This window comes from Salvia splendens, chromosome 3 (genome assembly GCF_004379255.2).
Source record: "Salvia splendens isolate huo1 chromosome 3, SspV2, whole genome shotgun sequence".
In the NCBI taxonomy this organism is placed as follows: domain Eukaryota; kingdom Viridiplantae; phylum Streptophyta; class Magnoliopsida; order Lamiales; family Lamiaceae; genus Salvia; species Salvia splendens.
The window spans coordinates 23,461,913-23,475,876 of NC_056034.1; positions in this window are offsets into that span (position 1 = coordinate 23,461,913).

The window sequence follows — 13,964 nt, forward strand, 5'->3', positions numbered from 1 at the left end:
AATTGGATGATTTATTTAAGTTTGGATTGATCTTAATAAAATATTGGGCACATAATTTAATTTTAGGACTTATTTAACTGGTTTCAAAACTTTTCAAGAAACGAGGAATTCTATCCTAAGTTCGAAATAAATATAGTCCGAGGGAATATAGTTGCGATAAATTAATTATGCTTAAGTAATTTTCAAAAAATTATTCCGACGTCATGGAAAATACGAGGAGCCAACGGAGGAAAGAACGAGCGTAAGCGGCCGACCGGCGTCGCACGCGACGCCTTGGGCGGCCGCCGAATAATCGAAACTGCACGAAAACTGAGAAAACGAAATAAAAGACGTTAATTAGAGTGCATGCATTCTAAATGTCTTCGTTATTGAGATTGATGTGTACTTTATGTATTTTCCGAAAAGGTGATTCGCACACCCGCTGAAGTCGGAACGAGAAGTTATTTAAGGATATTCTAAGCTTTCGAGGTGGGCTTTATTACTTAAACTCTTTAATTGCAATTGATATGTTTATGGCGAGATAAGGTTGGTTTAAATATTATGTCATGCTGTACTTTATGTTTTGAATTGTCTATATAATTGTCTACTAGAATAATGTTCTACTAGACTTTGATGGTTAACGAATTCGGGTCTAACTAGGGTCCAAGCCCTACTTAGGCTAGTGCACTGATGGGGATCGTGAGCCATCCCTTGGGTCGGCCGGTCCAGTGATCGAGTTTGTGGCCACATTCTCGTTTCACATGATGGTTCAGATATGGTATATGATGGAGGATGACGATGACATGGTCCGCGCGGACACCATTTTATGTAAAGAAATGATTTTAGTGTTTCTCGTCCTTTTAAAGAAAAACCCGAGTTTCACTCAATGATGGCTGACATAATGTTATCGATAAATGTATTTCGGGCATGAGTTCACTGAGTGCATCAAGTACTCAGCCCCTGCATATGTTTTTCCTATGTGCAGGTTGAGCGTGGACGGGAGGTGGAGGATGTTGAGCATTTGACCGAGACCATATTCAAAAAATGTTTCGGTTGCTATTGTGTCTTCATACATAGTAGTAGCTAACTCTCAAATGCTTCCGCTACTCAAAGTTTTACGAACTCCTATGTTTTTCTTAAATCCGCTGGACTATTTTTCATTCGAACCAGGTTGCTTTGTGATCTAAAACTATGATGTGATAATGAAGTTTCAACTGTTGATCTACATGTTGTACCCCTTTGATTGTTTTCCCCCCTTCTTCCCCGCTTCTTAATTCCCCCATTAATCGCGACCCACCGTTCTTTCTATCCTTAGGAAGTGCGGTCGTGACATTCACCCTCCGGCGTGATTGCGCTGGCCAGATCGGGTTGTCTACGTATCAGAAGTGCACCGCTGCAATCCGGCAGCTTGCCTACGCCGGTCCAGCCGATATGTTCGATGAATACCTACAGATGGGTGAGACGACTAGCCTAACGGTGCTTAGGCAGTTTTGTAAAGGGATCCGGGAAATTTGCGGTGGGGAGTTCCTATGGAAGCCCACCCCTGATGAGTGTCAGAGACTGCTGGATATGCAAGGGTCGATCCACGGGTTCCCAGGAATGTTAGGAAGCATCGATTGCATGCATTGGGAGCGGAGGAACTGCCCTGTGGCCTGGAAAGGCCAGTTCACAACTGGATTGAAAAGCAAACATCCATCGATGATTCTGGAAGCCGTTACTGACTACCGTTTGCGGCTCTGGCATGTGTATTTCTGTGTGGCAGGTTCGAACAACGACATTAATGTTCTTCAGTCATCGCCGCTCTTCAACGATGAGTGCCAGGGGGAGGGTCTAGAAATCAGCTTCGTAGCCAATGGCACGCAGTACAGTAGGGGATACTATTTGGCTGATGGGATATATCCGCGGTGGCCCGTATTCGCCAAGACAATTCGCCAATCGGTTGGACCGAAGAAACAATATTTTGCGCGCTAACAAGAGGGTGCTAGGAAGGATGTTGAGTGGGATTTTGGTGTCCTCCAATCGCGGTGGGCCATTATACGGTGCCCGGCACGAGTTTGGCACGAAGATGATGTCGCGAATATTATGTTAGCATGTATCATATTGCATAATATGATAATAGAAGACGAAGGATTTGCGGCAGAGCGCTGGGCACCGGAAGATGGCTCAAGTACAAGTCAAAGTGTTGCATCTGTGCCGATCCAGATGGGCGTACCACGGAGTAATGAATATTTGATCCAACGTTTTACTGATATGCGCAGGACCACAGCACATACCACACTCCAGGCCGATTTGATTGAAGAAGTTTGGGCATGTAGGGGAGGCGGCGCAGTGTGAACACCGCTTGTACCAGCTTCTCGTACTAACTTTTCAGCAGCGAACTCCCTCAAGAATCCTTCCATCACAGTTGCCAAACGGTTCAACTCCGCCCTTGCTTTCCTATTTTCATCGGCTAACTCCGCAACTGCTTTTTCCAACCTCTCCTGCCTCTGCTCCTGCGCTGGTGTTCCCTGGGCTGCCGTCGCTCTCCCGGCTGGTATAGCTTCTTCTCCCATCACGTAGAAACGTGGTATGCCTTGCCTCATGTAAACGGTGTTCGTTCGGACGAACAATGGTGTATCAAAGAGGCCAGGAGGGTCGACCATCGTCAAGATGGATAAGTCCTCTCCCTCCGAGATAGCTATGTTGTTCCTGACAAAAACTTCCAATATATGGCAGAGGAAGAGGATCCTCACTGGGTGGGTGGCGATGAGGTGACACTGGTACGCGGTCCAGAAGCCCAGGTGCACTGTCCTCCCGCGCTTAGCACACCAGAGGAGGTATAGTTCGGTCATTGAAGTTCGGACGGCGGGATTTGATTGCCCCAACAAATTAAAATCTAGGTAAAGCTGTACCAGATGCAAAATCGGGTTGTTGAAGTGGACGGAGCGGGAAATCGTGGACTGGAATTGCCCTGCGTCAGGGTGAGTAAGTTCCTCCCAGGCTTCCTGGGGCTCAAATTCGATGTGCCTCCGGGGAATTCCCCTCTCCCTACTTCTCCATTCTGGCCCTATGGCCTCTCCTAAACTACACATTCCCAATCTGACAGTCCACGCAATCAAGCTCATGCTCACCTCTCTTCCGAATACCCTAAAGGTTATGGACTCTTCATCCAGATCCGTAGTGACCTTGAATCTAAAGGTAGTGAAAAACTCATTTGTCAGCCTTATAGGTATACTCGGATCCCCATTCTCCAACAACCAATCAAAACCCAATGCATGCAAATGCAACAAGAGAGGCTCACGGGAATTCAATTTCATCTAAAGAAGGAATATGAAGTACCTTTCCGCTCTTCACTTGCTTACTCCCTTCATCCTTGCTATCGAAAACTTTTTGTAGCTCCTTCGAATCGAAAAGCTTCATCTCCTCCGCTATCTCGTTAGTGAAGTCCACTGTCCACCTCCGGTACCTTAATCTCTCTACCGGTGGGTGGACTAACTCCCGATGATCATCCAGAAGCTGTTGTTCGGCGTACTTGTCATCAAACGCATCCTGAAGCTTTTTAGTGCTGAAGTGCTTCATGTCTTCTATTACCTCGTCAGTGAGCTCCACCTTCCAAGGCCGGTACTTCAATCTTTCCACGGGAGGATGCATCAACTCTCGATGGTTGTGTGGGAGCTGCTTCTCGCCATACTCCTCGTCCTCTAGAGAGACGTTGCTTTCTGACCCCGATTCTTCACTTGCGGTATACTCACTGTCACTCCGCTCCTTTCGGCGCGGTGGGGCTCTCTGATCTGACTCTGTGATGGCGATGCCGGTGTTGACCGAGCGTTGCTTCTTGCTGCTTGGTTTCTTCTTAACGGGGGCTTTCCCCTTCCTTTTCCTCTCATTCCGGTATCTGTCCTCATCTCCGTCTTCATTTTCCTCCGGTCTCTCCTCTGTTGGTGTTGAAGGCTCCTTCTGGGCAGTAGACTGGGTCTCCAAGCGGATATGGGTATTGTCATCTCCTGGCTCTGGGTGACCTACTGACTCCGATGCGAGGTCCAGACCCTCAGCCATCGTGTCAGTTTCTTCTCTCTGGTCACTCGGCGTGGGTGAGACCACCTCGGTTGATGTCGAGGAATCTTTCAAGTTGGTAGCCGACAAGGATTCCTCCCCAGGTTTTGTAGGAGTAGCCCTGTCTTCTTCACTAGAGATTTCCAACGCACTTGCTGCCGTGTTCGCTCCTGCCTTGCTGGATGTCCATTTCCCGAGGCATCTTTATGATACTCTCTTTAGCTTCAGCCGTTCCACCTTTGGATCACCTTTCAACACCAATTTTCTTTTAACTGCTTTCGGTTTCAATACTGGTGGTACCACCGCTCTGGTTCCGTTGGTTGTACCTCGGTATCCTTCTCCTCGATTTGTGTATCACTATCCCCTGCTTCTGGCTGGGGAGTCACCGACCTCGGCTCTTCCTCTTCGGTCTGTTTCTCTTCCACCTTGTCTACTGGCTGGTGGTTGAGCCCATGCGGCTCCAATAAATTCTAATTTCTGACAAAAGTTCATAATTGCTTTTTCTATCTCTTCATCAGTCAACCCTTAGCTGCTGATCAGATCGCACCATGCAGCTGCTTCTACATCAGCCTGTCCATACACATCCAACGCTTGGAGTTTTTCCTGCAATAATTCAGTCTCAAGAAAATCTTGGACTAGGGGGTCAATTACAACAACATAGTATAGATTTTCAGAATCGATAGGCTTCTTCATGGCCTCATTGATATCAAAAGTAAATTTCTCCCCATGGAAATCTATGCAAATCGTCCCCTCAGCCATGTCCACGATTGTCTTAGATGTCCTCAAAAACGATCTCCCTAACAATATACCGCTAGACTCCCTAGCTTCAGACTCACTCATCTTGATCACATAAAAGTCAGCAGGATAAGTAAAATCATGCACTCTCACCAACACGTTTTCTAACACACCCTCAGGATTTATGCATGACCTATTAGCCAGTTAGATTAATACCCTAGTGCTTGTCAACTTCACTCCCTTCAAACGGTTATAGATTGACAATGGCATGACATTTATAGACGCTCCCAGATCACACATTGCATGCTCAACCCTTACATCTCCTATAATTATAGGTAGAGTGAACATACCTGGATCTGCCCTCTTGGGCGGTAGCTTCTCCTGCACTATTGCTGACGCTATCCCTTCCACCATGATTTTCCCATTCTCCTTGGCCTTCCCAGCTATGAACTCTTTGATGAACTTCCCAAGCGGGGGTAACTTCACGGCTTGGAGGAATGGTATGGTAACATCCAATCTCCCAAAAATGGACAAGTAGTTCATCGGGTTCTCCTTCTTTCTTTTTGTAACAAAGCGGAAAGGGAATGGTTTCTCCCCCTTTTTCTCCTCTACCGGTCCCTCAGCAACCTTCTTGGAATCTTCCTTGGGCACATTCTAGGCTGGAGCTTCTTTCATGGGTTCTGTTTCTTTAGGAAGGTATTCCCTGGGCAGCATGCCTTTGGTTTCATCCTTTTCCAATGGCGCTTCATCCAAAAAGAACGGATCTTGTATCTGAGGTAGGGGTCGGTTTAGCTCTTTTTCCGTGACGACGTCTTTCAGCAACTTGGTCCCACTAGGCTCTCCACTGGTTTTCTTCGATTGGGGTCCCTCATAGGCAGTACCAGACCGCAATGTGACCTTGCACACGTTTGCCTTTTCAGGTACATGGACTGTAGATGGGAGTTTCCCAAAATTCCCTTTCATTTCACCCATCGAACGAGCCAGCTGGGCCAACTGTCTATTCATCATATCAATATTCGTCTTATGTTGCTTCTGGGCACTCTGCATCCCCTGCACCACTTCATTGTTGGATTTCAACTCACCCTTAATACTTTGCTGCGAAGCGAGCAATTCTCCCATCATGTCCTCCATAGATCTCCTCGATCTGTTAGGATATTGGGACTGATTTGGTCCTTGGTGATGGTTATACTGGGAATTTTGGTTGGGCTGGAAATTTTGGAAGTTTTGCTGGTTCTGGTTAGGTGGGTATTGGTTATACTGGTCAGGAGGGTTATACTGGTCTTGGTGATATTGGTTCTGGTGTTGGTTTTGGAACTGGTTTTGGTTCTGCTGATGTTGTTGACCCTGATTAGGTTAATTATGGTAATTCTAGAAGTTTCTCTGGTGGGGTGGTATGTAGACAGGGTTTGGGTTTTGGTGTTGTTGGTTCCTTTCTGACCAGTTGAACTGGTGGTCCGAGTTTGCTGGCCCACGGTTGGGGTTTCGGTTCGAGTGGGGGTTATATTGGTTCTGACCTTGACCTTGGTTTTGATTTTGGTTCCCATCTCCCCATCGAAAATTTGGGTGATCCCTCCATGGTGCGTCCTGTTGTCTCCCCTGGATCCAATTCCCATTTGAGTTAAAATACCCGGCAGCATTAGCCTGCTCCATACTGACCGAGTCGTTTGGCTGATCATAGCTCGGTCCTTGGTTTCCCTGTTCTGCACCCTTGTAGTTCCCAACTGGGGAAGTCGGCGGTGTATTCTTCTCGATTGCGCTCAGGAGTGACTTCTTCAGCTCATCTATCTTCAAATCCATCTTCTGTTCAAGCTTCTGCTCGTGGTCAGTAGACGAGGCACTTGCAACCCTTTCTCGGTTGTATCCATCCCTTGAATGGTCATACTCCTTCTTCGCACTCAGTAGTTTCCTTAGGACCCTCTTCGCTTCGCTGACCCGTAGCTGCGTGAAGCTTCCTCCCGACGACGAATTGGCCAGGTCCTTGGTTGTTATGTTCATCCCCTCATAGAAGGTATGATGTATCTCAATGTCCGCCATGCGATGATTGGGACATGCATCTAAAAGGCCCATATACCTCGCCCAATAATCGCTCAAGGGTTCATCGTACCCTTGCTTCACACTAGTTATTTCTCTCTTCAGCGCGCTTGTCTTAGATGACGGGAAAAACTCGCCTAGGAATACTGACTTGAAATCGGCCCAACTCTCAGTGGAGTCGGGGGGGGCAGGCGCATGAACCAGGTGTTTGCTTCCCCTTTCAAAACGAACGGCAAAGCCTTCAATCTGTAATCATCCTCGGTCGCCCCTGCTGGCCTCCTCTGCGCCCTACAAATCTTACAAAACTCATGAAGGAACTCGTAAGGCCCTTCGTAACTCTTCCCGCAGTATGTAGGCAGAATTACGATCACATGAGGCTTCACATCACAGGCAGTTTGCCCTGGGGTCACAACTATGGCTTGAGGTGGTTCTCCCTCAGTATGTGCGTTCAACGTCCCGATCTCAGGATCTTCGTCTCCTTGAGCGGCCATCCTTCTCGGGTTTCCCTCTATCCTTGGTATCTCTTTCGGTATTGGTCCTTCTATGGTGTATTGCTCCTCGTCACTACTCGAACCTAAGTTAGACAAAGCCGTCGACAAGCCAGATCGAGTGGTTACGAGTATAGATCCTCGCTGAAGTTTCTTCGGCCTCCACGGGTCAGGAGTCGAGCTGCTTCTCATAAACTGAAATAAAAAGAAAGAGAAAAAGTTATCCACAATATATACGCCAAAGTACCACACACAATAGCTACTAATAACGCCATCCATCCCCGGCAGCGGCGCCATTTGAAAGAGCAGGTTTGCGTAGGTGTCGTTCAAACAAGGATGTATCCTACTGATCAGGATGAACAATTCCCTGCTAAGCCTAAACCTGGTATCAATAATTCCTCAACCCTCTTCTACTGGGTAGTATAGTGAAGGTAGGGGTCGAATCCCACAGAGATGGTGACGGTTGGAGTGATTGTTGTGATATTCTGGAAGGTTTGGTTAGCTACCACGCTTTGGGTTGAGATTTATCTAGGCTGGAATTTAAGGTGGTACTCTACTGACTAGGAGGCGGGAAAGGTGTTGGACAGGCGGCTGTGTACGTGGAAAGTGGGGAACATGGTTTTTGGCTAATAAATGTGGAAGGTACGAGTTTACTATAAAAGGTTAAACAGAATATCAGAGGAAAAAGAGGTAGTTAGGTGACTAGACCTACAGGTCTGAAAAATAACAGCTGAAAAGTAAGGAAAAGTAAAGGACAAAAGCAAAAAGTAACTAAAAAGTAAATGTGGTCCCAAATTTGGATGTGGACATTGTCTTCTCCAGTAAGTCTGAACACAAATCAAACAACTCAGGTTCCATGAACGAGAAATGCAGATTAACAACTTCACAAAAACAGATCTACAATCTAAACTCCAAATCAAAAGATTATACACTGAAACTGCAATTATGCTTACTGGTCAACATGCAGGGTGGCAGAATAACGTAAACTCGGATTTCACACTAAACACTTCTGGAAAATAAATCTAAACAGCCACTGAACTAACAAATCACAGATCGAACAACTCCAAATGAAATCATGCTTCCAACACTTAGAAATTACTGCAACAACTAGATCTAAGCTACCTAGGCAGAATGAAACAGATTTGAACAGAAAGAGATGCATAAAAACAACTTCATTGCATAAAACGTTTGGATCTCAACAAAACACTTCAAAGGATGATAAGTACTGAAAATGCAGCAGATCCAACGAAAGAAAACAAGTAAAGGTTAACTAAGAAAGCGAATAAAGATTGTTTTGCCACTTCGGGCGATGAAACTGCTACTACTACGGAATAAACTGGCTGGAACGGTGGAAAGCGAATCTCCGGCGGACTTCTGGAACTTCAGGTGACCATGGTTGTGGTGAGGAACGAGAATATGAAAGACTAGGCTGAAGGACTGATCTTCCGAGAGAGAACTACTCTAACTAAGAGTGTTTTTCCTAAAGTTTATCCTCTCTCTCTAAGTGGCTTTCTTTTATAGGGAGGCTTGCCCTTGATTTTTAGGGTAGACTCTCTTCGCGAAATGACCCTTTTGCCCTTACTTGTGATTGATCTTCCCAGCAATCCTTCTTCTCCATCTCGACCCTTTTTGGCATGCATACTGGCCAGTATAGCAATATTCTGATGCCCTTTTCACCTGAGTTGTCCGAGCCTTTCCATACTGACTAGAACACTTTCCCTGCACACTTTAGCAACTGTTTTGCAGAATATATACCAATTATGCACATTATATTGAACAGTAACCAAGGCCTAGAATACAACTTATCAAACTGCTCACACTAACCACATGCTTGTCCTCAAGCGTGAAGAACAAACAAAAAAAAAGCAAGTCGAATTCTAGCCTGGTTACTTCCCTGACCGACTCTATCCTACCCTAGACTCTAACTATGACGCAAAGAAAAACACATAACAAAGATAAACACATAAAAGAAAACTAAAACACTTAGACACATTAACACAGGAATTGGGCTATATTTTCAACCATCCCTCCCCTTGGGATCAGGTGCAATCCGGCCTTAGACAGCCTTGAACTTCCGCCGCCCCCCCTTTCTCTCCCAGTCAGTATATTCGCTCGTCAAGATCGCCCAAACTTTCGGCCAAACACTAGGTTCACTCAGTCACTCATACCTTCACCGGGAATGTTAGGACTGCATTCTCTCATATTGCTTGACCACAATTGCTTCGGACTTAGATTTCACGTGCAGCTACTGAAGGGCTTAAAGGCTTGAAACGAGGCTATTGGTTTTTAGTGTTTTGGGTGGATGTTCCTAAGGCTCTAAGGTTCAAAAACTTCTATTTTATTTTATGTGGGGGAACTGTATGCATTTGGGCCTCTGGTTAGTTGCTTTTCTTGGGTGGCGCTTCTGGATTTGATCTCCAACTGGTCAGTGGTTTCTTGTGGGTTCGCCACCCTTATGCCTTCTTCATTTTTTTGTGGCCAAGTTTTTCTGACCATTTTCCTTCATTTGTTCTCTCTTTGTTTTTCTTTATTTCCCTCCTTTTTTTCTTTGTGGCTTCGCCACCCTTATACATTCTTCTTCTTTTTTGGACCTGGGATAACTCCCTGGTTGATTTTCTTCCAAACTTCCTTGCCCAGCTGGTTTCTGCCTTCTTATACACCTTTCTGGCCAGTAAGCTCCAATCGTCTCATGCCTTGCACACACAATCCCAGTGGCTAGGGGTGTATATCTGGGTATAAAGAGTTAAGAAAATGGGTTCTAAAGGTGGTTTTTTTTTGGGGGGGGTTTCCTACTGCCTTCAGTGTTGCTACACGCAGTCACTACACCCTAGGCACCCTGTGGCAGCCACTCTTTTCTTTTCTGAATTAGTGGAAAGTGGTTCCACTTTAGGCTTTTAGCTCACATTTAAAGAGGGCTTTTGTGTTTTGGCTCTAAGTGTGGGCATTTCTTTCATACTCGCATCATCTATCCTGGCTAGGAGGTACTAAGGGGGGTGGTTTCTGTTTTCCAGCATGTCGTATCTCCCTCAATTCCCCTCACCGTCAGCTCAGCATAGTTGAGTTTTAAGCCCAATCAAAACACAAAAGAAAAAAACTAGACTTAACAAGACACTAACACAAGCACAAACACAAACCACACATATACACATACATCATACTGGCCATTGCGTCCCCCCTCCCACTTCACAAGTGTCTGCCCTCAGATAAGGCTGTGAAGTGGAAAAGGTAATGGCCAGTACGGTGGTCACACAAACATGACAAACAAAACGACATGCTAAAAACTAAAACTTCTCACACTTAGACTATAAAATAGGCTAAGTGGGAGAGTTTAAAACCTAAGCAGAATCCAACAATTACAAAACACATATATACATAAACTTCTCACACTTAGACCATGCAATGGGCTAAGTGTGAGCCAACATGCTTACGAAAGCATAAAAACAACAGAACAACACAACACATGAGTCAAAATAGCGAACACTGACTTCTCACACTTAAACTATTCCGTAGGCTAAGTGTTATGAAAAGGGTTTGCTCACATACTACACAGATTATACTACCTAAAAAAACAAAACACAATAAAAAATACGGAAAGCTAAAAAAAACTGAAAATTAAAACGAAAACTAACTGGTCAGTAGGGGGTTCATCAGTGTCTCCTGCTCCATCGCGGCGCAGGTGGTGCAGGTGGGTTCTCCAGTGGTTCCTCTACATTCTCGGACTGGTTCTCATCAGACTTCGCCGGCTCCTCGGCTTCTGCCGGCACCTCGGCCTCTCCTTCCTCTGTCTCGGGTACCTGCGGTTCATCATTCTGGCCACCATGGCCGCTTGTACCAGCTTCTCGTACTAACTTTTCAGCAGCGAATTCCCTCAAGATTCCTTCCATCACAGTTGCCAAACGGTTCAACTCCGCCCTTGCTTTCCTATTTTCATCGGCTAACTCCGCCATTGCTTTTTCCAACCTCTCCTGCCTCTGCTCCTGCGCTGGTGTTCCCTGGGCTGCCGTCGTTCTCCCGGCTGGTATAGCTTCTTCTCCCATCGCGTAGAAACGTGGTATGCCCTGCCTCATGTAAACGATGTTCGTTCGGACGAACAATGGTGTATCAAAGAGGCCAGGAGGGTTGACCATCGTCAAGGGGGATAAGTCCTCTCCCTCCGAGATAGCTATGTTGTTCCTGACAAAAACTTCCAATATATGGCAGAGGGAGAGGATCCTCACTGGGTGGGTGGCGATGAGGTGACACTGGTACGCGGTCCAGAAGCCCAGGTGCACTGTCCTCCCGCGCTTAGCACACCAGAGGAGGTATAGTTCGGTCATTGAAGTTCGGACGGCGGGATTTGATTGCCCCAACAAATTAAAATCTAGGTAAAGTTGTACCAGATGCAAAATCGGGTTGTTGAAGTGGACGGAGCGGGAAATCGTGGACTGGAATTGCCCTGCGTCAGGGTGAGTAAGTTCCTCCCAGGCTTCCTGGGGCTCAAATTCGATGTGCCTCCGGGGAATTCCCCTCTCCCTACTTCTCCATTCTGGCCCTATGGCCTCTCCTAAACTACACATTCCCAATCTGACAGTCCACGCAATCAAGCTCATGCTCACCTCTCTTCCGAATACCCTAAAGGTTATGGACTCTTCATCCAGATCCGTAGTGACCTTGAATCTAAAGGTAGTGAAAAACTCATTTGCCAGCCTTATAGGTATACTCGGATCCCCATTCTCCAACAACCAATCAAAACCCAACGCATGCAAATGCAACAAGAGAGGCTCACGGGAATTCAATTTCATCTAAAGAAGGAATATGAAGTACCTTTCCGCTCTTCACTTGCTTACTCCCTTCATCCTTGCTATCGAAAACTTTTTGTAGCTCCTTCGAATCGAAAAGCTTCATCTCCTCCGCTATCTCGTTAGTGAAGTCCACTGTCCACCTCCGGTACCTTAATCTCTCTACCGGTGGGTGGACTAACTCCCGATGATCATCCAGAAGCTGTTGTTCGGCGTACTTGTCATCAAACGCATCCTGAAGCTTTTTAGTGCTGAAGTGCTTCATGTCTTCTATTACCTCGTCAGTGAGCTCCACCTTTCAAGGCCGGTACTTCAATCTTTCCACGGGAGGATGCATCAACTCTCGATGGTTGTGTGGGAGCTGCTTCTCGCCATACTCCTCGTCCTCTAGAGAGACGTTACTTTCTGACCCCGATTCTTCACTTGCGGTATACTCACTGTCACTCCGCTCCTTTCGGCGCGGTGGGGCTCTCTGATCTGACTCTGTGATGGCGATGCCGGTGTTGACCGAGCGTTGCTTCTTGCTGCTTGGTTTCTTCTTAACGGGGGCTTTCCCCTTCCTTTTCCTCTCCTTCTGGTATCTGTCCTCATCTCCGTCTTCATTTTCCTCCGGTCTCTCCTCTGTTGGTGTTGAAGGCTCCTTCTGGGCAGTAGACTGGGTCTCCAAGCGGATATGGGTATTGTCATCTCCTGGCTCTGGGTGACCTACTGACTCCGATGCGAGGTCCAGACCCTCAGCCATCGTGTCAGTTTCTTCTCTCTGGTCACTCGGCGTGGGTGAGACCACCTCGGTTGATGTCGAGGAATCTTTCAAGTTGGTAGCCGACAAGGATTCCTCCCCAGGTTTTGTAGGAGTAGCCCTGTCTTCTTCACTAGAGATTTCCAACGCACTTGCTGCCGTGTTCGCTCCTGCCTTGCTGGATGTCCATTTCCCGAGGCATCTTTATGATACTCTCTTTAGCTTCAGCCGTTCCACCTTTGGATCACCTTTCAACACCAATTTTCTTTTAACTGCTTTCGGTTTCAATACTGGTGGTACCACCGCTCTGGTTCCGTTGGTTGTACCTCGGTATCCTTCTCCTCGATTTGTGTATCACTATCCCCTGCTTCTGGCTGGGGAGTCACCGACCTCGGCTCTTCCTCTTCGGTCTGTTTCTCTTCCACCTTGTCTACTGGCTGGTGGTTGAGCCCATGCGGCTCCAATAAATTCTAATTTCTGACAAAAGTTCATAATTGCTTTTTCTATCTCTTCATCAGTCAACCCTTAGCTGCTGATCAGATCGCACCATGCAGCTGCTTCTACATCAGCCTGTCCATACACATCCAACGCTTGGAGTTTTTCCTGCAATAATTTGGTCTCAAGAAAATCTTGGACTAGGGGGTCAATTACATCAACATAGCATAGATTTTCAGAATCGATAGGCTTCTTCATGGCCTCATTGATATCAAAAGTAAATTTCTCCCCATGGAAATCTATGCAAATCGTCCCCTCAGCCATGTCCACGATTGTCTTAGCTGTCCTAAAAAACGGTCTCCCTAACAATATACCGCTAGACTCACTCATCTTGATCACATAAAACTCAGCAGGATAAGTAAAATCATGCACTCTCACCAACACGTTTTCTAACACACCCTCAGGATTTATGCATGACCTATCAGCCAGTTAGATTAATACCCTAGTGCTTGTCAACTTCACTCCCTTCAAACGGTTATAGATTGACAATGGCATGACATTTATAGACGCTCCCAGATCACACATTGCATGCTCAACCCTTACATCTCCTATAATTATAGGTAGAGTGAACATACCTGGATCGGCCCTCTTGGGCGGTAGCTTCTCCTGCACTATTGCTGACGCTACCCCTTGCACCATGATTTTCCCATTCTCCTTGGCCTTCCCAGCTATGAACTCTTTGATGAA